General features: G+C 32.4%; 1 protein-coding gene and 1 long non-coding RNA gene across 8 annotated transcripts in view; one reads left to right on the top strand and one right to left on the bottom strand.

Moving 5' to 3' along the window:
• LOC109609423 (uncharacterized protein CG43867) overlaps positions 1–27828 on the top strand; it is a 119261-nt gene that overhangs the window by 36090 nt on the left and 55343 nt on the right. The window lies entirely within an intron of this gene.
• LOC126266307 (uncharacterized) lies at positions 27124–27785 on the bottom strand. The gene is made up of 3 exons (XR_007548723.1): positions 27703–27785; positions 27380–27639; positions 27124–27317 (listed from the first exon to the last, which is right to left on the bottom strand). It is a non-coding gene; the product is annotated as an uncharacterized LOC126266307 (long non-coding RNA).

Here is a 27828-nt window from a genome sequence, read left to right as displayed (position 1 = left end):
TTTTGTTTCAAAACAAAAAACTTTCAACAATATTCTTGAGTGGTTTTTAATTGATTAATGGAGATAATTGTGTTTAGTTTGAATAGTGTAAACTGTTTAATTTTGTTCATGAAAGTTTGAGTCATTGTTAATATGAATTAAATGAATTGAGGAAATGATCTCAGCATCTTATAAACAAATCAAGCCTGGATGTAAATTACAAATATTATCTACGTATGAGCACGGGAAATATGGTTTAAAATTATTTTTATGAGGATAATTTGCACAACTAATTGCTCGGTAATGTATTGTAACATTATGATAAATAAATGTGATCAATACCTATAATTAATCATAATTTAACGCAATATTTACATTAAAGTTTAATTGATATTGATTTTCCTATTATTGAAAATTTGCTCTAACTAGCACAGATTAATATAGTTAATGGACTTGTGAAATAAATTATCAGTTGATTAACATGAAAAAAAATTAAAACGTTATTAATGTTAACAACAGAATATAATTTGTAATTGTAATTTGTAATAGCAAAAAGCAGCTCTTCTAAATATATAGAAAATTGAGTTAAATTGAGATAAAAATTTGTTTGATGGAAACTTTTATTTTTACATTTAAATTTTTAAATATTTGTATTTTGCGCATGTAAATAGGAAACTTTTTCCGCAACATTTGAAAAAAATAAATTTGACGATCCCAATTTCCGTTACACGACCAATTTAACAATTTTTCCAAAATGTTAAAATTTCGTTCGTCCGAATCTGACTATTTTATTAACGTGCCACTGGCGATTTTTTTCATTAAACCACTGTTGCTCTTCCATCAATGCTCAATAAATTACATGTTTAATTCATACGTCAGGAATTTTAATAAAAATGTACAGATTTTAATTTTCCATGTTTAATACGGGAATAAACATCAACTGGATATTTATAACTGTTCAGTTTTTAGTCGGGTAAACAATTTTCAATTGGCCGAAAAAAATTGTAAAAAATGAACATGATGGGCAATTTAAATTTTTATTAATTGCGGTGACATCAAAGCAAACATCGACATTTTTCATTGTTTTTGTTTGTACTACAACAATTTTCACATTTGAAAAATTATCAGAGAGGACCATAAAATAAAACAAAAATTGAATAGTACGATTATTTATAATATATTATATTCATCCAATTTTTTATGGTTTGAACAGAAATACCATGTTTTGGAAATTAGTATTTGATTAAAATCATTTAACGTCATGGCACATTAAACGAGTTGTACTTTTGTACAGGAAATTCAATTACGGGCAATATTATTTTCTATTTCGTTTTGTTGCCAGGCATAATTGTTTTAGCATGCAGTACATTTTGACCCTTTTGTATCGAAAATTCGACCGGATTTATTTTCTATTGGCCCCTAACCTGTGATTATAAATTAATCGGATTTTAACGGTAAAACTATACAATTGAAACATCTCAAAAATGTATTTATTCCAGATAATTTTTATGTTAATTACTTAATAGAGTGGAATGAGCGTCATAAAATAAAGCCTTAATGAAAACCGGGTACGAATTCCATTTTCTGGCAAAAGTTTTAACGGTCGAACTTTGCGCTGTAAACAATATTGGGCCTTTAAAAATTTACGCTTATTAAAAAGTTAATGAACGGCTTATATATGTGTGGAAATGTTTCAGGGGCGCTTCGTCCGCTTTGCATGACCTCGTTATTAAAATAAAATTCTCAATCCTTGACACTCCAATTTAAACATCCCTTTGGGAGCCTTAAATTACAAAACTTATGAAAGGAAAGGTTATTTTACTTACGATTAAAACAAAATAAATCCACCTTTAATAATCGTTCGTCGAAATGCTTTATTAAGATGTTATTTTCGGCTCCGAATCACATTTACATAAAAATGTCGCATGGAAATATTTTTATGGGATGATCGCGTGAAAATTCGGTTTTTGTATCGGACCAAATGATAAAATTGTTTCGGAATATTTGCATAGGAATGTTCCTTATTAAGTTGTCGGATTGTGACCATGCATTTGTTAAATTTCGCTAATTAAACCGTATAATGTCAGATTAAAATTCTTTTCCTATGAGGCAAAAATTTTTGCTGTATTGCGGCTCATAAAAGTTAAAGCGACTCGTTTAATTTATCGGTAATATAATTGTATTACGAGTATTGCATTTCTTTCTTTTATAGGACTTCGAAAAACTAGAATATTATCCGGTAAAGTTTCGCGAAAGTTTCCAGGTGTTTAAATTAAACTTGCTTTAGGATAAACGTCAGCAGATCACGCGTTTTATTTATCGTTGTATGCTTCAGTTGAAAAGTGCAAACTATGTTAAAGCATCTAGCAGAAAATGAAAAAACGACGACGATGAAATTTCTTGCCGTGCAGTAAATTTACCTTTCCAAATAAGAGGATGAAAAGTGTAAAGAATCGATAAATAAGTTTGAAATTATAAAGCATTGTTATTTCATCGATGAACGTGTAAACTATTAAAGATCAACAAGGAAAAAGCATTTGTGTTTATGGTTAAAGTTACATCGCAAGTAATAATGTCAAGAATCTTTCAAAACATCCAGAAAATTCAGCAAAACAACAAGCAACAATGTGGCAATTACTTAAGACACCTCCGCAACGTCAAAACACCGCTAAAATCATCTCGGTCTTCGCCCCATATATTATTCAGTCGACGACGAAAAGAGGAGCAAACAGGGAAGGCGGGCTGCTCGGCAAAGAAATTAGTTGTAGTGTTGAGTGATGACCGTTTTGCCGGGGATCAACCGACGTCAAATCTATCTGCGAAGTGGCTGGCAACACCTGGGTCCTTCCCTGGCGGCCTGCGGGACCCCGCGTGGGCCTCCCGCGCCCTTCCAAGACGAATTCGCTCACTTAGGCCCGTTGACATTTCACTTACGTTGTCATCCATCGCTTGGGGAGGAGGCGGTCCGGGAAAAACGGTCCGGACTCACGAACACCACCCATCCGCTACCCCAAATTGATTCCATGTGTGCGTTTCGAAGAGAATTTCTGTTTTGATGTGATGGGAATTAAAAATGTTTCGAGCAATTAGTTGCGTTTCCTTGTAATTAAAACGTGGGGCCTAAAGCGTTCAGAATTGCTGTGTAATTTGATTAAAGTTCCCTTACTCACATTTTAATTAAACATAATTATCATAACATCTCAGTTTATAAAGCTCATGTGTTTTATAGTTAATACTCTGGGATAAAAAGCACCTCAAGCAGCTTTGTTCCTTCCCCTGTAACAAGATTGATATTGATTTGCCAAAAATTTACATAGTAAATAGGTCTGATTATGTTCTTTATATTTCTAAAAATTTTCGCCACTCAAATTCGTTCTCAAACATTTCTCCACCCTTTGATTAATTCCTCGAGACGTGATTTATTAATTCATCTCCTCCCGTTTCCATTGTATAACAAACAAACAAACCGCGGGATTAGTGAAATTTTCAATTGCAAATAATCCCCCGAAAAGGGGGCACACAATAAATTCCACACCGATTCTTCCTAATTAGATTGATGAAACTTATTTGACCCAATTAATTACCCAATTAATTACTCCTCCACTTTTTTTCCGCATACAAAACGTACACGAGGAAAAAACCTTTCCGGTGTAATTAATAGCGGCCTTCAATTTAATAAATTAGTTCATTACAGTCCTGATATTCAGTCGTAAATTGAATCAGTAGAATATCGAGGCAGGGATGAAAGGCAGCAGTGTTGACGGGCGCCATCTTTAATGCCATCATTTATTCATAGCACTCAGGTAGAACAGCCACCCCATTCAACCCCTCTAACTATTAATATTTGTCGCCTGCGCCTTCGCTGCGTATATTTCGAATTAGTCTTCACCTGTTACATTTGCATCCAGAAACTCGACAATGGAATTATTCCGGACGGCAGACAATGGAATCGACGTCGAGGAGAATGACGTTCGATGTTTTGTGAGTGAATCAAACGTTCTGATCCATTGTTGTGTATTGGTTCGATGGAAAACAAAGGGAATTCAATATACTAAAGTTGGAGCGAGAGAGTGACAATAAGTGGCATCCAGTTTAATATGCCAAAATCCGTTAATTTCGTAAGATAAACAAAATTGTTTGGGCTGTTGAAAAATTCAATTTTGAACGATGCGAAGTGTGTACACAAAAAGCTCGCATCACACGCTTTGTTTATTATTCGGCACGCATTCTAATTTGTTGACAATGCTCTCATAAACCTAAAGCACTCTTGAGATGGAGTGCCACTCCAACTTTGTTGTTTCGTTCCAGAAATGTAACAATTAAAATGATAATTTTATAGCAGGAACGCTTGTCTTAATCCAAATCGAACTTTGTCACAACACCCGACAAAAAAAACTGTGATGATGAAATGAAACGTCTTCCGCAGTTAAAACGTCTGACAAATTCGTCGTCTTGCTCGGCACAAAGAAAAGTAATTATCCAGAAAGGAGCCAACACAAATACGGCGTGCAAAAGCAATGAAACATAATTTCCTTTGTGTGGGATGATCTTCTGCTTCATTTTGTTGATTTAGGTAAAATCCACGCTTTGTGTAACTTTAAACCTACCCTGAGGGTGGCTCCTTTTGCTGTACATGTGTATGGAACGTTGGCTCGGTTTTCTTCTCTATTTAAGTACGTTAAAGCTATTAATATTCTTCGTCTAGACGAATCTTTGTCTGTAACATCTCCGAGTCATTAAATATGGACGACGTTATTATATACTCCTTTGAAGGATTTAATGGAAGTAAAATAAGCTTGACTATAATTCAATTTTCTATGTCTCAGGTGAAAATACCATAAATACCGGCTCACATTTGAATGAGGTAAGTGGGAAGATTCATAAAAAAGTTCGACCCTTCAGAAACACATTTCCATCGCAGAATTCGGAACGAGAGTGACAGGACGAGCATAAGAGGGCCATCAGGCGTAGATAAACGATAAATCCAAATACTTTTAAAGGCATACAATTTATTTCCCTTGCAATCCCTTTTTAAAACTCTAATCTCGGAAAGGAATGATCCAATATATTTTTTTCATCTTCTCAGGTGAATTTTAGTACCGGGTTTTGGTTGACAAGATATTCTAATAGTTCAAATTGATTTTAAGAAGTTGTTTTCTTTAATTTTTTTTATTTAGGATCAGACAATTTTACTATTTATGTGTTTTAATTAACATATGATATTCAAGATAGAGATTCTAGTAATCCTAATGGTTTCAGATTCTACTTTATTATTTCTGTTGGTTTTAAAAGGTTTCTGAATCTATTTCACGTATCACAATTGATTTTAAGAACTTATTTTCTTTACCAAGCATTTTATTTAACTTAAGAACTGAAAGAATATTAAATATTTATCATTTTTAGTACGCACCCATTAAGAAGTTAAGTTAAGAACATATTTTCTCCAATTTTTAATTTAAGTATTCTAGATATAAAACTTCATTAATACCAATTATCTTTTTAGATTTTCTAATAGTTCTAAATAGTTTCTGATTGTACTTTTCTTACCACCTTGTTTTTTAATAAGAATTTTAATTAACATAAGAACTCACCTTTAATAATTATTTTTCATTTTGGTACCTAAATATAGACCTTTATCATTTACATTTTTGAAGATATTTAAATAGTTCTAATTAATTTTAGTTTTTTTCTGAGCCACAATTAATTTTGAGAAATTGTTGTCTTCAATAAATATTTAATCTAATTGGAGAAATGACAAATTTTATATTTTCGATTTTTAATTTTGATATTGTAAATATAGAAATTATTATCAACTAACTTTTTAGAGATCTTCTAATAGTATGATTGTACTTTTCTTTCCATTTCCAATTTGTTTTTTTAATAAACATTGTATTTAACTTACTTACCATTAATTATTATTTATCATTTTTAATTTTGGTTTCCAGGATATAGAACTTCATCATTTACCTTTTTGAAGATATTTAAGTAGTTCTAATTTATTTTAGTTTTTTCTGCGCCACAATTAATTTTAAGAATTTGTTTTCTTCAAATAAAAGTTTAATATATTTATTTTAGATATTTAAATGGTTCTAATTTATTTTAGTGTTTTCTGTGAGACAGTCTTTCTTCAATAAATGTTTAACTTAATTAAAGAAATGACAATTTTTATGTTTTTGATTTTCAATTTTGTTATTGTAAAAATAGAACTATTATCAATCATCTTTTTAAAGATTTTTTAATAGTTCTAAATGGTTTCTCACCATTAAAAATTACTCATCTTTTTAATTTTGGTGTCCAGATATAGATCTTCAATTAATTATCTTTTAATTGTAATTGTTTTTTATTATTAATTTAAATATTTGTTTTCTTTAATAAATGATATTATTTAATTTAAGAACTATTTGTCATTATTAATTTTGGTATTTTAAATACAAAACTGCAATTACCTTTAAACATGGTAATTAAACTATTTCGATGTGAATATAAAAAGGGATTGTAGGAATAATATTATATTTAAGGGTTAATGGTCGTTTTTGTTGGCCAAGACATTCTACTTTATTTCCATGGCGAAGTAATCTGGAAAACGAAGTTCACGGTGGTATTTTAGCGATAATCCCCGTTTCAAATGGCCTGGTTCCTGACCGGCAGTTCATCGATTAAGCAAGTTCACGATGTCGGAAGCCCGCCGAGATTTATATTATAGTATTTCCAGCTGGAATATTCCGTGCGAAAGATTACAATGCTTATCTGGCCGGCGAGGAACACGATTTTATAAGTGTTTATTGCGATTCGCCGTTCGTGAGATGTAAATTGAAAGGAAATCTCGTCCGTAAAACGAACAAAATTACGCGTTTAGCAAATTTTTATTGCGAATTTCGATCTTTGTGTCTTATTAGATATATCTCCCCGTCTCCCGGCGTCTGGGAATTTTTATTTAAGTCCCCTTCGCCCGTTTTTTCGGCCATCAAAAAAACATCCGGATTAATTGAATACGTTTTATAAAGAGCCCTCTCTGAATGTATTACAATTTCATTGCTTCGCCCGGGGATTTTACTTTTTAGGACCGTGAAAAAAATTTATATTAAAATTCGTTTGGGAGACGATTTTCGGCTTAATTACGTGTCGAGAATGTGGATTTTAATTACGCATTTTTGTGATAACAATGTCGGATTTTAATTGAATCATCCGAATAATATTGTCCAAATAGAACGTGCATATGAGAAAACTAGAATAATCCCCGGTTCTTGGGAATTAAAGGGAAGTAACGACCCCACGTTGAAAACCAAACGCGACCCGTGAACCTTTTGAATTTTTATTCACATCGCGGCATAACGGGAGTGGGGGCTAATCAGCGCCCGACACGAAAATAAATATAAAAACGTTTCGGATTTAAAAATCCGTGGAAACATTACCGAACAGGGAATAAGTTTAAAGTGCTCAATTTTCACATGCAAATCGGCGCACGGCGTCGCCCGTCTAAAATAAAATAGTGATGGAGTCGGTTGAAGGCACAGCAACTCATATGGGCGGCTATCTCGTCGCCAGTAACCGGCACTTGGACTAAATGAAAATCTCTGCGTCTTGGTCTCGAAACGTCGAACGAACCCGCTTTTATTATCTGTGGAAAAATTCTGACGTCAACTCGTCGACTTACATTTGCTTGTGAATGATGTTATGATAATCCCTGAGTTACCCACAAAATAATTTCAACATTCGCTTACACGGGGAACATTATTTACTTATACTAAATTACGTTATTCGTCTTCTACGGTTTTGTTGGTTTTGCCTCTTTCACATTAATTAATTCATTTTAAAATTTATGATAAAAAATAATATATTTTTTGTATTACTTTTAATTTATTTAATTATATGATAATATAATTAATTAAAGATGTAAATTATTAAGTTATTTTTTGAAATTACTCACAAAAAACTGTTTGTCCAGAATATTACTTACTTGAAACATTTTCAAATTTAATTTTGAAATTATAATAATATATAATTAATTAAATATTTTTATTGAATTTAAAATTATTGATTTGAATATATAATTATTAATATTTTAAAATTAATAAGAAAATATTTTTGAAGATTACCTACTTGAAACAATTTTAAATTTATTTTTAAAATTATAATAATATATAATTAATTAATCAATTTATGAAATCTTTAATATTAATTATTGATTAATACATAATAATTTTAGTATATTTTGAAATTAATAAGAAAAAAATATTTGTCCTGAATATTACATATTCGAATTTAGAATTAATATTGTTTAATATTATTAAAAAAAGTTTGTTTGTGTTGGATATTACTTACTTGAAATACATAATTTTAAAATTATAATAATATATAATTAAGTAATATTTTTTGAAAGTGTTGTGTTAAATATTAATTATTTGAATCACTTTTAAAATTGTAATAATATAATAAAATAATATATATAGTCAGTTTTTTAGTCATTTGTATCTCAGCTTCTATATAATTGAGAGATTCCGTTCACACGACATTCTTCTTTGTAAACCCTCAACTTTTCAAATAAAAGTAGATATTAGCTTTAAACTCATTTCCGGCTTAGTTAGAAGAAATGCTCTCAAATCTATGCTTCGGAAGTATAGGGTTAAATAACTGCTGATATTTTTTGTGGGGGCGTAAAATGTCATATAATATTTATACATTGTATTACTGTTAAGTTGGATTTTAATAAAAATTTAAATCAACTAATCTAAATCATCTTTTAATGATGATACCTTTTTTTGAATATTACCTACTAGAAATACTTTTAAATTTATGATTAAAATAATAAAAAAGTATATAATTATTACTATTTTTAAAATTAACATAATATATATAAAAGTATATAATTATTTCTATTTTTAAAATTAACATAAAATAAAATAATATTATATAATGAATTAAATAAATTTTGAAATATTAAGAAAATATTACTTGTATTGCACATTTTTGTTTCAGTTTTATATTATATCATCATTTATCCTCTTTAAATTTCCCTTAGAATGTTTGATTTTATTTCAAAACTAAATTTAATTTTTTATAATATTAAACATACACATTCAACACATTATATAAGGTACTTTACTTCCCTATCATTGATGCTTTTTTTAATCACATATTTCAATTTCACAGTTAGTCAGATTAAAAAAAATTGAATGGATTTCAGTATTTAAACGGTTTAAAATTCCTATTGTTTTTATGCTTACCATAAAATAATATCCTTTGTTATTCCTTTATTTTTTATTTTTGGCCCCCAAATTAAACTCTTTTATGTACGTTTAGGCCTCACTAATTTACATTGAATTAATACATTCGAATTTACATATTGCACGACTCTGGAGTATTTGAAAATATTAATTTTCAACCCCCCAACTTGGATCCATAATAACTGTGTTATTAACAACGGAATAAACAATTACTGGGGAGCTTGAGTGCGATACAAATGTTGAATTATTACAAATTTATTCACCCATTATTACACAAGTGATTATTCATATTTTTAACTACATATTTAGATGTAAATTTTAAGTTTATGAATCTTAAAGGTGGATACCACAAACGTCTTAATATTATACAAAATTTACAAAGTTTGATGAGCCATTGTTCAATTAAAATCTAGAGATTGTGAATTTATTACTGTATTGTTAGGGAACGTAGACGAAGAACTAAATCGAATATTGGTTATTTCTAAAAAAGGATAATAATAATAAAACAAATTTCTGACTAATTTACATTTTAAAACAGGCTCCGGTTAAGCTATCAGCATCCATCAATAATTATAATTATCCGATGGTTCGTGCTTTAAAACATTAAACAGAAATTAATTAGCCGTACTTACGGCGCATCACTATAAAACTAAAAACAGTAAATGGGCGGCAATTCCGTCAATATTTAATTTGGTATCCGTCCGCGCCAACGAAACAATACTTACTCACCGTCGGACAATAAAACCCGATTATTACTTTTCATTTTCAAGTCGCTGCAGTAGGAAATAAAATTTTATGCGTGGCGGACAGTTAAAATTAATGAAAGCTCTAATTAAAAATCGTATCGGAAACGCGGCATCATTAAAAATGCCTTCTTCTTTTTATTTATTTAAATTTGCGGCCCTCCGTAACCGTGCCAGGAATTTTGAAGGCCGGGAACGTAAACGGAAGATAATTAGGTAGATAATTGCTGGAGGACGAATGAAATACGAAAATAATGCTAAATTTTAATTAGGCGGTTCCGTAAAAATATTAAACAATAATTAGAAACTTAATGAAATCCCGTTTTTTTGTCTGTTTTAGTGCTGTTGTTTCTGGTTAATTGCAGCAGTTCTTTGAGCACAAATTTCTTTTGTTTTGGCACGGCGAAATCAATTGGAACGAGAGCATTGTAAAAACAGGACAGGGGAATAATTCAAAAACCGTTTTGGACTTTTTAAAATCGGATAACGTTTTATCGTATCGATCTGCAGTGATGCCAACGGTATAACTATGAAAGCTCCGGTAATGTAATCGACAGTAAACATTTTATTGGGCGGATTTATTTCCTCAATCGTACATCCAGGCGGCAATACAGAATAGAAAATTCGAATTTTAACGAGACATAAAACTTCGATACGCAGCAGGTAATTGCCAATTATTGTTTAACTGCTACTCATACCTCATTGTTCGTAATTTTCGGACGAGATTTATTGCCCCAACAAAATAAAAAGCATAACTCGTCCAGACGGGCAAATTTTTTTGCGGTATTTCGGATTTATGTATGTACGATAAATCGCATTTTGCGACGTCCAAGAAATTTACGGTTTATTCGGTTATTGGGATTATGTTAAATGGTTTTGGTTTAATTTTGATTTATTTTAATGTTTTTTATGGTCTGTTTCAGGTAAGACGGATGTATATGTAGTGGACAATTAAATAAGCTTTTCTGAGGTGAGACACGTTCTAATTACTAAATACCTTAAGCTGAAGCTTTCATAATTTCATTTTTACTTAATGACTCTATATGATTGGATTTTTATATGTTCATATTTTAATTATTATAAAATTAATTATCTCGTCGGCAACGTAACGTTTGATTAATTGATCAATGTATATTAATAATTAATTATTACACGACCATATCGAGAATTGCCTACAGGCGATATTCCGTCTGATAAATTAACATAATTTGCGGAAACCGCTGGTAACGAAACTGATTTACATAAAACTAATAATTCGCATGTCATTAGGGGCGCATTACATTAATCCGTAATTTATAGTTTCGACAAATATGTTTATCTTTTGCCAGTTGAACACTGTACTTTGGCGAATGCGGCGGTTTAAATCAACGGATCTGTAGTACAGTGCCGTATTAAAAGATTAGATTCCCAACGTACAGGTTCACAATATGTGTACATATTTCGTAAATAGGATAATATTAACAATGTCAACAATGAAATACCATCCCAAATATATGTACATTGCGTCTGTAGAGAATTTTTGTTATGTGCGGGTATCACACTAAAATTACTTGATGAATTTTAATGAAATTTAGCATGAAGGCAAATTATATACTCGCGTAACATTTTCGTTACTTTTGCCTCAGAAAAATATAAAGTGTTTTAAAATTTAATTAAAAATTAAAAATATTTTGAAGGGACATCTATCATTGAGTAGCAAAACCATAAATTTATAGAGCCTTCATATTAATTTAAAACATTTAAAAACATCAGTATACATTCAAAAATTTACACAGTAACGAGAACCTAAAAAAATTGTTTAAATGAAAAAAAAAAAAAAAAATGAAAATCCGTCTCTGTAAGTCACAAATAACACATGATTTGTATCTAGTCTAGCTGCATAATACAAACTGCAGTTATGCTGAAGTTAAATTACTCGCGAGCGTCGATCGATAAGATTAAGTGCACGTGGTTTTACACTAGCATGTAATTTTCCGGAAAATTTTAAATTCATAAGTCGGATCGGTATGATTTATAAGCGCCTGCATCTAACAGACATTAATAAGCCGCATTGGACAACATGCCCGGCTTGTTTGTCAGAACTGAACGGGTTTTTTTATCTAAATTATGCCGGAACGTGTGCGCATAATTTTTACAAGAAAAAATACTTTGTGTTGCAAAAGGGAATTATGTTATTAATACGCAAATGCATTTTTCATTTTTTCTTAACGAGCTTAACATTTCTACATTTGCATGCAACAATGAGATAATCTAGTTTTTGTTGCGAAATTACGAAGTTCTCTTATATTTCTATATATAATCATTGTTTGCCGTGCTTTTATGTTATAATATTCTTGTATGTTTTAAATTCTCTGATTAACATTGAACAGATTTCTAAAATTTTAATGCTTAAAGCTTTTAGTCGTTAGAAGTTTTTCAACCTTTGGGTCTGTGAACTTAAAGATTGTTAAATTTTTAATTCGTTTAACAGACTATATTTAAACTGAGAAAAACAAAACTATAATCAGACAACTTTATAAGCTTTTCAATATTTGAGCCTATCAACTTTAGGAATGTTTAATTTTTAAATAGTATAATTCAAACAAAAATACTTTACGAACACATTTGAAAAAAAAAAAATAAATTCTGTTTTCTGTCTGACTTTACAATCTTCTTAATTATTTTTGATTATATTGTATATTAAAAATAAAAAGCAGTGGCGTTACATTACTTTGAAAGGATTGATAAGTTTACAACTTTTTAATAATTTACCTATTATTAGTTTGTAATCATTAAAACAAAATTTAAAGGAAACTTTGAAAAACTTAATATTTTTAAACTACCAACATCAAAATTTTTTAACTGTGAAGCTTTTTTTAAAATTTTCATTTAAAATTTCTAAAATAAATTTTAAATTTTTGTTGAAAAAAATAAAATAAAGATGCTTCATAACGACTTTTTATCAGAATAAGGTTAAATATTTTTGAAATATGATATTTCTATTTTTGGCTCCCTTCAGAACTCAGATGTTTATATTTCAAATTTTAAACTGTTGGAGTTTTCAAATACTACAAAAGGAAAAAAAATGTATAAAATATCATCTTTTGAAGCTTGTGTAACTTTCATATTAAAATCCATTTCGTTTGCACACAAGCAAGTAATGTGTAGTTGATTTCCTCTCCGAGACAAATATTGTAAAACGTGAAAGCCATTGTTCATTGTAGATTTATAGAAAACGAGACGACACAAACGTGACTTTTGCACTTCATGAAACGCGAGATGTATTTGCTTTAATCCTCCCCGTCTGTGATGCACGTGAATAATAAAAAAAACTGTTGCTCACGTTTCGAAAATGCGGACAAAGAAAACGCATCGTTTTGCACATTAAATATATAACATTTTTCCATCACGAACATTAAGTCTGCATCGGCGTTGAATAGTTAATGCGTTCCTCAGACAAACATCCATCTATAAGGGTAAATAAAATGGATCCGAGCCCTTCGTCCTCTCGAATATGCAAAAATACGACGGGAACATATTTCTGACGGAAAAACACGGGTAAACATGCAAAAGATGAATTTATTATTAATATCCCGCGGGAATGTTTTGTATTACGTGCAATTCCAAGGCCTAACGACATTTCGGAACGGCCTTGCTAAAAATTCGCACCTCCATTTTCACAATGTGTGTGTGTGAACTAATGGGATTTAAAAAATGCTACATTAGACCGAAAAACACACATAAACAGGTGATGGAAATGGGTCGCAATATGTGTGTATGGCTGCTCGTGAACAAAACTTATGGTTATTGTTTATAGAGGGTGAAAAAAATAATTTTGGGGTAATATTTCGTTTTAAAATGGGATATTTTTTATCATAAAGCATGTTTTTGGTTCATTATTTGTATAAGTTTTACAACATTTAAAGTTTTTGAAACAGAAACCACCCCCTTATTCCTTTATTGCACGTTGAATCGTTTTCAATTCAAAACGTGACGCAATGATACGTACATGAACGTAATGGACTCATTGTTCTAAAAACGTCGCAGAAACGGGCAAATTCATAAATTCCGCAGCAAATGAACAAATTGCGCTCGCCATCCAAATGGATCCATTGTACGGGCTTCACCCTTTCCGACGTTAGAACGGTGCACAATTTGAATAACAATATTCCAGACGTGAAACACTTAAATTACTTTCGCCAGTTATTCAATATCGCAGCGAATATGTAGTCATTAAATATAAATTTGCATAAGCAACTTGTGACTTGCAATTTTCATTTTCCCCGGACGATGAGGGCGACGCTGATGATATTTCTGGGCGGTCGTAGAAACCGGCGGCCCAGATTAGAACACTGCGACATAAGCGATATAATCTTGGGCGGCTTACAAATTGCTTCCCCTTTTCTAATAAAGATAAATGGCGGGACGCACTGTAAATTCTTACATCATTTTTTTCGAGTGCGTCCAATCAATCACCATCTCCTCTCCCGGGGCCATGCACGTGTCGAGTCTAATCACTTAGCAGTTTAGCTTAGTTAGCTGTGCGGGTGTTCCCCGGACGGTTGCGCTTCCGAAACCGCCACCATCTGCAAGAAGGGGGTCGTCAGTCTGACTGATTAGTTGTCACCGGCACCATTCTGTTTAAACAGAAACTAATTTTCATGTCCACAACAATAACAATCTCAATCTAAACTACTACTACTACTACTACTAACTATTAGGTTTTTAGAGCCAAATAGCAACCAACTCTTTTGACGTTACATCCCTTTAAACCTTGACATCAAAACACTTAAAACCCATTTTATTTGGGAATACCCAACCCATAAAACGAATGTCATATCCACAGGGTCCAATCGATGCTGGCCCACACAAATCAAACCACGCGGCATTTTTTACAGCCGTCCCATCAAAAACACGAAACGAAACGATTGCTCCGAGCCGGGCTGTAAATCTGTTTTTGTTTCAGTAACAGTCTTGCTGCACTTCCGGCTAAGTATCCAATATACAATGACACAATGTTAAGCCGCTCATTTCGAACTTTATTTTATGTCCCAATAAAGTTACTGTTCTCTATTTTTTTCTGGTTTTTTGTGTTGCCGAAGCGGACGAAATTAGAAAACTTTAGCCGGGGGAGTTTTCGTGTTTTATGCATCGCACTTATGAATCTAGTTCACCAGGCTGCTGCTGCTGCTGCTCTTTACGATTTTAGCGTTGCATTTTTGGAACAATGTTACAACGCTCGCCAAAGAGAAAAGTAATGTATAAAAATTCTAGAGATATAATCAGTATCAATAACAGTCTGGAATTGATCCGTGAAATTGAATCAGATGGTTATCTTGGCTCAGATACGCGAGGAACGTATATCGGTTAAATGAAATTCAATTAAATCCCAGATAGACACACATAACAGTTCGATAGATATTATCTATAATTGCGGAGTCTACGTGCGTTTCATATGTTGTATAATTTACTGGTTATGCGACTAGAAAACTTGTAAACTTGTATATGTGCCAGTTATTGGTTCTTGGTAAACGTATGGAAGCAGTTAAGTCGATGTAAACTAGGTTGGAATTAATAATGAGTGCTTGAAATGACTGTCATTAAGTGCAGAAGTAGTTTTATTCCATTTGTTAATTATTGAGTAATTTGAGCTTTTTCTATTAGCTATCAAATTCTATATGCTATTTATTTTTAACTTTTTACATTTCTTGTTTCTTTTGGAAATTCTATATAATGTATTCCATTAAGGGAAGGAATAGTGAAATAAATAATCAAACATACCATTCATTTTTTATTATATATTACATTTATTGATCTTTTATCATAAATCTTTTTTCTGGAAGAGTGTACGATCAATGAATAAATGCTGTTTATTAATTATTAAGTAATTGAAACTTGTTCTATTAATTACTACATGCTTTTTATTTCTTATTGATCTTTTTACTCCATATTTCTGAAATTCTGGAAATAATGTAACGAAAATATTAAACAAGAAAAGAGATGAAGAAATCTTTTTTCTGGAAGAGTTGAAATGTTGGAAAGAATGGTAAGAAAATATTAAATAAGAGAAGAGTTGAATAAAGAAATCTTTTATCATGTATTTTTTTCTGGAAGACTGAACGATCAATGAACAAATGCATTTTATTAATTATTAAGTAATTGAAATTATTTGTTCTATTAAGTACTACATGCTTTTATTTATATTTATATTTATTATTATTGTATTTCCTATTGATATTTTTAATCCATCTTTTTGAAATGCTGGAAACAATGTTACGAAAATATTAAACAAAAGAAGATTTGAATGAAGAAATGGATTAATTTCACAGATCCAAATTGAATTGCGCAGCACTTCCAAGACAATATGATATATACCCGTTAAAGAGTAGTACGGGGTGGCGAAGGACAATTTAAAATATCGCCCCCTCAAAGCGAAGTGGCGAAATAACTCTCGGGCGCTATTAAGATTCGGCATGAAATGTGTTCGCGCGGAAATAACTCGTATTTACTTATTTATGCGATTCTGTATGACAGTATGGCGGCCATTATTCGCAAATGCCGTACCAACTTGACTAATTTGTGCCACGTGCATTTCTCCCGTTCCGTGTTCCTTTTCTGCGTAATTTCTCGCAACCGTTCCCGAAGTCCGTACTTACCGATGTGAATTATTGCGATGTCGCTTTAGCACTTGACTACTGTTCCGGAATGCTCCGAGAATTGGGTTACTAATATGGAACATTTCCTTCGTTTTTATATGTTTTTGGGAGGCAATATTCTTTGCCCTCATTAATTACTAAAAAACAACCTTTCCGACAATGCAAAGCGGAGCATCCCCCGCTTTTTCTATAAAACCACCCCGCAACCTGGACGTTGACGTATTATCTATTAGAAAGTGGATGGTGGAGGAACGGGGTGGTTGGGGGGTTAAGTGCCGTTCGGAACGGACATTCCGCCGTTTATTGCATACCACGTCGGTGGTGGCGAACTATTAGACGGACCAGGACGGGCATCGACGGTACAGGGACGGTGCCGTGCATACGCTCGCCTCATTATACACCGACGCAACCCCCGCCATGTGTAAACCTTCAATCAAATTAATGCCGGGGGTGCAGACTGGTCGAATGCACGTGATAACGGTTGAAATTCCACTGAATGGCCAGAAAATAATCTGAAATCTATGATTAATTGCAGTTCATTTGTATAATTAGTAGCACCTTTTCAACTAAAATGAGAATACTTTCGAATTGTTTAAAAATATGAGAAATATAATAAAAAAAATAATAAATATTTTGATTCTCTATATATTAGATGTTTTAGAATGCATTAAAATATGAAAATGTTCTTGAAAATTCTATATTTATAATTGAAAAATAAATTAATCAGAATGTATAAGGAAACATTTTTACATTAACAAAAAATTTTAATAGTTCATAGTTAAAATTAGAGAATGTTTATCATAAAATCTTAAGGAAAATCCTGTATCTAATTCCATAAAATGAATAAATGGCCATAAAACAATTATAACAATTTTAGTATGGCATATTAAGCTTGGAGATAACGATATCTTAACAAACATATCATGTTATCCCGTTTAGCCTCGCATCGTTAGACATTAATCCCTGAAATATATGTGCACTTTAATTACACTCTTCAGAACAGGCAAAATACGTACTAACGCCGGCGCTATAAGTCATAAAACGAAATTAATTATGAATTTAATAGCGACATTTGTAGAACCATCCCCATTGAAAACCTGCGCCCCAGTTAGTCAACCGGCTCACATAAGTTATAAAACAGATCTATAATAACCGGTTTAATAGTAATGAACAAAGTTTGACGGGATCCGAAACGTCTTTATACACACATCAGATGCTGAACGGGCGTTTAGTTCGTTTGTTTTACGGCCCTGTTGTAGCTTTGAAGACTGTATATACAAGATAAGCCGGTGTCATATTAAATGGGGGGCGTTGTGCAAACACGGCCAGATAATGTCACATATTTAGACACTGTCGTGACTTAAATAGGGCCAATCGATACGCCCAACCCTCTTCCCCTTTCCTCGTTTCGATGAATTTTAGACTTTGCACCCTTTTGTCGTAATGTCAAGTCAAATTGACAACAGGGTACAATTCATGAAACGTATCACTTTTCACCCAAAACAGAAAGCAGTTACTGTCTTTTGAACTATGCATAGTTTGAATAAGTGATGTCAATCACAATTGATATTCTAAGAAATTTTTGTCAAAAATGTCACATGGTACAGTAAAACCTTTTAGAAAATTTCACCCTTACTAAAAATTACATATAAATAATTAGATTTTTATGAAACCAATAATATAATCACATTTTTTAAATAAAGCGTTTATTAAGGGTGAAAGTTCATCAGAAAGCTTTAAAATTGTGAAAAGCTTTAACAATTGCAATTGTTAATATTTTACGAATTTTTTCGAAAATATTTTAGTTAGATTAGTTGATATGTACTTCTAAAACTAATTTATCTGTTATTAATTAAAAGACATTAAATAAAACAGCTTTCAATTAATTGTTAATAGAGAATAAAAACTGGAAAATACCACTTACTTATAAATATTTACTTAGTTTAATGTATGGTTTAGTGCTACTAGATATATATTAACAAAAATTGTTGCAAAGTAGTATATTCAAGCGCAACCCAGATGAAATATCGACATGAACATGCATCAAATTATCTTAGTCCACGGATCGAGTGCATAGCTCAGTCGTAAAACATCCGGGCACGAAAGCTATTTGCATAAAAACAGATTCAAGACGTCTCCGTTATTTATTGGCATGCTACATATTTTTCGATTCGTTAATGCGGGAACATTGTATCATGCATGGACGACATTATAAACACAGGTTGCAACAGAAGTTTTCAGCCGGAAAATTTTAATAATGTCTGTCGCAAAAGTTTGCACTGCATGTCTGTTTGAGAATTCATCTGTAATATTTTTATGACGCAAACAAATGTGTAATATTCCGTTAAGCGTTTTATTAATTTCAAGTCGAAATTCTAACAAGAAAACAAACTTTATAATTTGCTCGGCTTTCGCCTTAAAAATGGAAAGTTCTAATGTGACTTTAACTTCCTGAACGGGCTTTCATTTTTCACTGAGCTTTAAGTTTGAGGTGAGAATACTTATTTTTATAATTAAACTTTAAATTGAATAAGGATCCGTAAAGTTTATGGTGAAATTAAAACTTCCGTTCCGCTACGATTGTTTGTCGGAAATATAAACTCGATATTGTCGAGATTTAATCCAAACTAATGGATTATGAATTTGAATATTTAAAACATACAAAGCATACCGTACCATTAAACCGCATCCCAACAGGATACATTACGACCATGTTTTGCTCCAAAGGGTCATCCCCCAAATTAATAAAATTTTCGTGAAACATCAAAATTCGGCCCGGGAACGTATTTTATGTACTATCTGAACTATTGCGGTCAGATAAATTAACATATTTACAATGCAAACAGTTTATTTTGTTATTGTTACCGGACAGGGATGACCATTAAATTGTTCAACGAACTTTGACTTAGTTTATGGGGTTTTGTTTTTGAATGGGAACGCTGGGATTTCAGCAATTAATTCTCGGCTAGAATTATTAATATTTCGGGGGATTTTGTTTGTAATTTAAATTTTGTTCTGTTTCAGGTAATGAAACTTTTATGATTGGATCGTATGATGATGAAAATGTAAGTTTTTGTGTACTGATTATGTACTTCACTGTATTTTCAGTGAAAAGTCTCTGTCCACACGTTGATTACTATTCCATCAAGCATTAAATCAGGATTAACAATGAAACAATATGTAAAAAATATTAAAATATTTTTAGAAAAATAAAGTTATGTTAAGTTCTGAAAGCTTTATAATATCAGTTTTAACAATTAATTAGAAAAGCTTTAATGAAACATTGATTAAACGGAAAATGTAATTATGATTAATTACGAAAAAAGTAATTTTTCTAGGAAAGCAACAATTTTAATAATTCTTTAAATCATGGTACAATTTTTAAGGTTCACGGTGAATCTTCTTTATGGAAGCTGATGAATCCTCACTCGACAAAGAATTAAAGTCAATTCCAAGTATGAAGAAATGCGTTCAACAAATTCATCTTCATGAAAGTTTGTATTTTATTATATGTATAATGTTTTGAAACCCTTTTTAATGTCTAATTTGATAAAATTATGGAAAATCTTAATTAATATTTGAAAAAATCGAGTTTAATTGAGAAGAAAGATATTTTAGAAATTATCTTTCAGGAAACTGTATGGTTTTATACTTTTTAACGTTCAATTATAGTACATTTAATAAATTTAATGAATTTTTTATGAAAACTTTGATCATATTTTACAAAGAGTTGTCTAATTACGAAGAAAGGTGTTTTATATATTATTTTTTAGAAAACTTGTTTAATTATAAAGATGTTGAACATTTATTTTTCGGGAAACTCATCCCTTTAAAACAAATTTGATGAAAATTCTCAGTGAAAACTTTGATTAATATTGGAAAGGTTTAATCATATGTAGATGAGAAGAAGAATCTTTTAGAAATTATTTTTTTAGTAGACTTTTTTAATAAACTGAAAAGTTTTAAAACTTTTATACTTTCAACTATAAATAAACTGATAAATATTCTACAAAGAGTTGTTTAATAATAAAGAAAGGTGTTGAATAAATTGTTTTCAGGAAACTTTAGTTACAATTGATTTAATTTAAATTTAACTGTGGGAAGTTATTAAGACACCATTTATATTTGATATAAATCCTGCTTTGAGAAAAATCCTTCTGAAAGTGTTGAAGAAATTCTTATCAAGAGACTGAAGCTGTATTGAATTTTCAATTTTTGACGCCCACTTTGAAGAAGAAAGGTAATCTATAAATTATTTTTCAGAAAACTGTTCAACTAGATTAGTTTTCATGAAAGTTTTCTATGACAATTTTGATTAATATTCTACGAAAAGTTGTTTAATCATGAAGAAAGTTGTTGAATAAATTTTGTTCATGAAACTGTAGCTATTAAGTTTTAAAACATTTTACAATTTTTTACATCCCATTAGAATAGGTTCTCGGTGAAAACCTTGATTAATATTAGACGAAAGGTTAAATCATGTTTAGTTGACGAGAAGGGTATTTTAGAAATCTCTGTTTCAGAAAATTGTTTTAATAATCTGAAAGGTTCTAATACTTTTTTACATTCAACTAGAGTAAATTTAAAGATTTTTTTTTATGAAAACTTTAGTTACGATTGATTTAAATTAAACTTAACTAGGAATGTTATCAAGTTATATTGGAAATATATGTTGCTTTGTTAAAAATCTCTCTGAAACAAAACAAACTAATATAAAATATTGTGTGTGCGTAAACTTATAAATCATTCAGTTGCATTTACTCATTGCATAGTGGGTTCCAACCCTCGCATCCGCCACTTATTGGCCGTACAAATCATCGGGGACACCCCCGGAACGTTCCTCATGTTTATGTGGTGTCACGGTTCGTAAAGTAACAGGTTATTGCGATAAAAACGTTATACCATACACACCGTGTAAACACTAAATAAATTTAGAGATAGTGCCTCTGTGCGGAAAGCGTTGTTGATAAAAGGTTTTAATGCGTTTTTTTACTGTAAATAAAGTTAAACTGTAACTCGTGACGAACAATTGATTCAATTAAACGGATATTTGAAAGTTTTGCTTGCGAATTATCGTCGCAACGATGCGGGACGCTGCGTCTTGGCGCCGCTCCAAAATTCCTTAATACTAAACAATTCATTATCGCCCGCAAGGGCTTACGGCGCCCGACCGACAGAACTTTTCCCCGCGTTGCAAACCGTTCCGATACATTGTTTCGGCAAAGTTTCGGTCAGAATTTCGACCCCCCCAGGTCATAAATAGAATATTTTCACCTCACAGCCCTTTTGCCGATACTCAATTACCGCAACACACACACTCACTTGGCAACCGGCCAACTTTCAGTTGGTCTTTCGCGATTGTTCCGCCGGTACTTGTGACGGAAAAATACTAGGAAACCATTTTAAGAGCACTTTTAGTTTGTGTCTAACCAAATTTGCTCGTGGAAACTTGTCGTCGGGGGTGAAGTAATTCCGAGGGGATGCACAATAATTGTAACGTGTACCTTAGAGAATGCCGTCGGGGTTGCTTGATTTTTGCTCAAACAGTTACACGAATTAAACGTAATTAGTGTACATTCGGGAGTGAGTCTCCAAGGCACTAATACAGCGAAAGTGCGTGGCTGTTACTTCCTCCCCCCTGAAGTCCGCCGAGGCTTCCATTCCGGGGGAGTAATTAACAGATGGGTTATGGAGTAAATGGGGCGCCAAAGGATGTGGTTAGAGTCCTAAGGACCTTTAAGGAAGTGTGCGTGTCCTTCGTTTCATCTGCTCCGTGGCACTTTTCTCCTTGGAAAAGTCTATCGTTTAAATGGCGTGACGCAACGACGGCCATTACAAACTGTATTTATTCATAATTAAAAGACGTACTTCTCGGGCTCGCACTCCGGCTTAATTTACTGTGAATAAATTTCAACCCGGCTTTGTTTGTTCGTTGGTCCTTTCGGTTGGATTAAATCCGAATTTTAGTTATTTAAATATTATTCAATTTAATTGACCAATTATTATTATAAAATAGCACATTTGTATTTTGTGCCGTTTAATTTAAAACAACGATGGACATTTTAATCCTGTTTTGATAATTTCCACGTGTCAGCCACGCGTCATTTACGGCCATTTTGGCAGGGGACGCACGTGAGAGATGAATAAATAACATAAACAAATGGGGACTGCGGGGACGGCTTCATAAATATTTTCAATCGACCATCAATCTAAATAAGCACGCAACGCAACTCTGTGTTTCGGTATTTGTATTTTTAAAACTCTTTTAGAATTTTTAACGTCCAATTAGAATACATTTAATGAGATTTCTCCATTGAAACCTCAATCAATATTCAGTATCGAATCATATTTAATTACTAAAAAAGGTCTTCAAGTACCTCGTTTTTAGGAAAGTTTATATTTTGGTATTTGTGTTCATTTTTAAAACTTTTACGTTCAGTTAGAATAGTTTAATGAGAAATTTCCATGGAAACCTTGATGAGAATTCGTCGAAAAATTTTTTCATTACAGGTAAATGTCGTCATTCCACTTCAGGAAACTTTTGTTACAGTATTTGCGTTAATGTTAATGAGATTTTTCTATGGAAACCGTGATTAGTATTTCAATCAAATTATTATAGGGAAAGGTTTTCAAGAACAGCTTCAGAAAACTTTGTGTTTCAGTAAGTTTAAGAAAGATATTAAATATTATTATTGTTTAACGTTGTAAATTTGTTGAAGAAACATATCAATGAAATATCATTTGTAACAGCCAATTAATTATATTTAATAATTCTTGTTAATATTCGACCAAGAGTTAAATTATATTTAATTTCAAAGAAATACTTCTTCAACAAACCTTCAATTTTAGTATTCACATTTTTAATAAAGTTTTACGTTTTTTAACGTCTAATTAGAATAGATTCAATGAGAATTCTGTATGAAAAGGTTAATTAATATTCTATGAAGAGTCGAATCATGTTTAATTACAAAGAAAGGCCTTCAATGGATCAACTACAATTAGCCGCTAAGGAAAGCACGTCAAAGACTTTTAATTCCTCTTAATAAAACACAAAAGCTCCAGGCGGTATTTAAAGTAAAGCGGGATTACTGATAATGAAAAAGGAAATTCCATTTTACAAGTTTATTAAAAGTGAATGTGACAGACAATTAAATTTCAATTAGCGACTAATAGGAAGACCGAAACTGTCTGCTGAAAATAGACGAAATAATAGCTCGGGGAATAGAAGTAGTTTTCACTCTAATCAAATTTATCCCCTACAAAGTCGTTTTATAATAATTAACAAACAATTTAAAACATTATGAACGTGTTTGTGGATAATAAAAAGTTATGGCGCTGCGCAAAAAATCATAAACGTTTTTTCTCGCTCGGAAAAGCGATTTCCACGAAAGTAAATGATCTGATTTATGTCTCGTTTAAAATGTAATCAATGTTCCGGGCCAAACATTGTCTAAATTTCGTGACTGATATCATAAAAAAAACTCTAACAAACCGCCCTAAGTGATGTAATATGAGTAGAACTAGGAATAAAGACCAGCCATCCATTATGGAAGATAACGTTCTTATACTGTACACATAAGAATTCTGCCAGTGGCGTAAATATACTTTTTCACATAGGAAAACCTTTCTCTATATTCAATCTATTTCTTGTTTGTCTTTCTCTTTATGTTTATTTTTAATATATTCCACTTAAGTTGATTTTTTTAGGACTCGAGGGTGGAAAATGCCATAATAGAAAACCCTACTTTATTATAATTCGTAAAAATACGTTTCATTATGGTTTTATTGCTCACCTCGGTCATAAACCGAATATAATTTATAATACATATTAAATTCCGCGTATTTTAGTATGCATTATAAAAAGGATTTTAATGGTAATAAAAATTTTTCATGCACGCCACTCTTTAGTTAATAAAACTTTCATGTATGAATTATAGAACAGGACGATATTGTTTTTAGTTTTATTGAGTCTATTACATATTTATGAGCGACAACGAAACTTGGGTAACAGCTTTTTAAATTAACCGGATACAAACTTGTTAAATATACTTTTATCTGTATTTTCCTAATACATAAATAAATTGCTTCTGGAAAAACTGCAGTCTGAGGGCGTGGTTTGAAAACTTTTTCATGTGCAAATACAAAAAATATTAAACGAGATATATTTCAATGGCACTCCAAATAATAGGATAAAAAAAAGGTGCAGGTACAACGTGGCCCCCAGAAAAATCTCTATTACCCCGAAATAGCCGCCATAAATTCCGAGATGGTAGCTAAGATGCGGGACCGCCGTTATAAATAATTCTTCGGGCCGATCCATCCAAATAATCTGTCCCCTATGCACCCTGATGCACGTCGTTCGCGGAACACCGCCGATAAATCCACGACATCTCCCCCGCGCTTGTCACAATCACTGTTTGTCAGTCGTTCACTTACCCACTGAGTCATTGCCTCTGGCCCTCTACTTAGGGGGTTATTGGGCGTGCAAATCGCCGGGGAATCCCAATTTGTGCATCGCGTATCGGAAGTAACAGGTTAATGCAGTAAGTCTGAGTGACATGAAAGGATGCAGAATGTGTGCTTCAAGCGTCTGGTTGGTGAACTGCGGGAGTATCATAGAATTACTCATTTAAACTTATAGGTTTTAGAACGTACTGAAAAACAAGTTCAGCAAACTGAAAGAAATGTGGTTTTGTACTCCAAATCTTATAGATGAGTCAAGGGAAGGAAGTGTTTGTAAGATAATATAAACTGCATAAGACATGAGAAAACATGTTTGTGCTTGGATCTGATGGGAGGGAGGTTAATAGCGTCATTTCGATAGATATCTTCATAAATAAAATTTATTTTCTATTAGGTCTGGCACCCCTTTTGGTAGACGGACTGGATAGATATGTAATGCGCCATTATAACAGTGAAATATGTGAAATATGTTCGGGCGTTTGGCATGCCCGTCGTATTTCACCTATGGATCCGGGAATAATCTCTTCCCTAAATCTATTCACACATGGCGAATTCAATTGTGAGTTTTTCGAAATGATATAATTCTCGTATATATCCAGGCGGCTAAAGCCAGATTGGGACACTTGAATAGATTTACTACTTATATTCTCTGTCATTTTCCTTTGTGCAATGTCTTCAACATTAATGGACAAGCGTTCTCAGAAAGACCCCACAATAAAGCACACATTCACTTCTTATATATTGTGCACTTTCCCCAGTAATTGATTGCTGTAATTTCATCTCGGACGTCTAGATGGAACAAATATTTAATTTAATTCATATCTGAACCATCAATTACATAATTGAAGACGTTTGTCGCGAAGATTGCAGACATGAAATAAGCGTGGAATGTTTCCCGGACAAATGCAGGATGATTTCCTCCGTTTTCAGCTCTTAGGTGCGAACCGAGGATTCCTTTTCATAATGCACACATAACGTGATGTTACATTTTGCGAATGTCGGTGTTTATTCTGGGAAAAATCTCGAGACGTCTGCCTCGGCAACGGACTGCATTCAATAGATAATCATACTTTGTCAGCGGGCGTTCGTTCGCTTTCCAGAATCTCGCTACATATCCCATTACTGTAAAAGCGCCGAGCTTGTTATATACTCTTTTTTACACTTTGTGCTCTTTTTTTCGGTCGCAACTTTTCCGACATCAAAGTTTTCCTTCGTTCTTCTTTCCTACAGGCTGTAATTCTTAAATGTGTAACAATGCCTTGGTCGTATATTTCCACGTCGATTATATGTGTGTTGAAAACCTCACCAAAATCACTCTTTGATGTTTTTATAACATCGTTTTTCTGGGTGTTCTTTTTGATTTTTTCCTTAAATTACATAAACGCAGCCATTTGATCATGTTACAGCCAATGAACAATTTCGAAATCGGTGATAAATGAATGCATAATTCTCCCCCTATAATTTTGACAAAGGTCCTGTCAATTTGCGAGTCTCCAGAACAGAGATATTACCGGCGGTCAACTAAACGTATAAATCGTCCAGTGTGGGGGGAGGTCTTCCTAGATATGACCTGTCAAAGATTTATCGGTGCAAAGGGCGGGCAACTTAATGTGAATACTAAATACCTAATAACATTGATTACAGACGGCTATTAAGGGTCCGCTCCGTAAAGTTAAATTAGAGATGGCCGTATAAATTTAAAGCGCTGCATCACTTCATTTGCGTCCGGTTCTATTTGTTTTATTGATTTGGGGTTACACGAAAAACACTTGAACTAATGTCTCGTATAAATTTTCAACCTAATGAATCCACCAACAATTTAATATATTCCAACTTTTCAGATTTTGTGTTCAACGTTTTTGACTTAGTTTTTGACTGTGGGTTAGCTGCTGTTCAACCAAAAATACTTCAGTAAAAAAATATAGTCTCCTTCATTTAATATTTTAAAAAGCTTTTAATTTTTTATTTTCATTTCATTTGTATAAAATTTGTATACCTTTAATTTCACATTTTGTGGTTACTTTACTTTAATTTATGTCAATTAAGCTCCTTTTTAATTCATCCAAAAAGAGGCTTGGATTCGGAAACTTATTCCTCCATCCATCTTTCCTGCAACGTCTCTAATTACCGCAAAAACACGTCGTGCAGGCAATAGAGATTCATTATCCGAAATGTTGATTCAATCTGTTAAAATCGTGATTAATCGTCCCGTTTAGTGATTTCGCCATCCATCATTGTTGTAAATAGTTGTTTTAATCAGCTGCCGCCTGTAACTGCATAAGTTTTAGTTAGACATCGATAAATCCCCGGCACCCGATTTGGATAATCACTTAACTGGTCACTGGCGCCCTTTTGCACCTACGTCTGCGTTTTCGGAGGGACCGAGACCAGATCTAACTCTTTGGTCAACCGCATTGTTTGGGTATTACCAGCTAATGAATATAAATGTAGTTGCGAGAAGTGTACGCCGTTGGTTCGAGGGCTGTTGTCCTATTATTAGTTTTACCCTTGTTGTCCTTTTGGTTTAGCCCTCTCTCGGCTGATAAATCCTGACAGGACAATGCATGCCTTTCACCGGTTAGGTTTGCTCCTTCTCTGCAAACAAGAGAAACACCAACTCTAATAACTGTGAGGGTGCAAGGAGACATTTGTACATACCGAGGGTTTCAGCTTGAAAAACGTAATCTTACTTTAATTAATTTTGTTTTTGTATTCAGTTCCTACAATCACATATTTTTCAGTAGTTAAAAGCATTTTTTACATTTACAATAAACGGACTTCTCC

Source organism: Aethina tumida, chromosome 7 (genome assembly GCF_024364675.1).
Source record: "Aethina tumida isolate Nest 87 chromosome 7, icAetTumi1.1, whole genome shotgun sequence".
NCBI classification, from domain to species: Eukaryota; Metazoa; Arthropoda; class Insecta; order Coleoptera; family Nitidulidae; genus Aethina; species Aethina tumida.
This window is presented reverse-complemented; position numbering and strand designations above follow the sequence as displayed.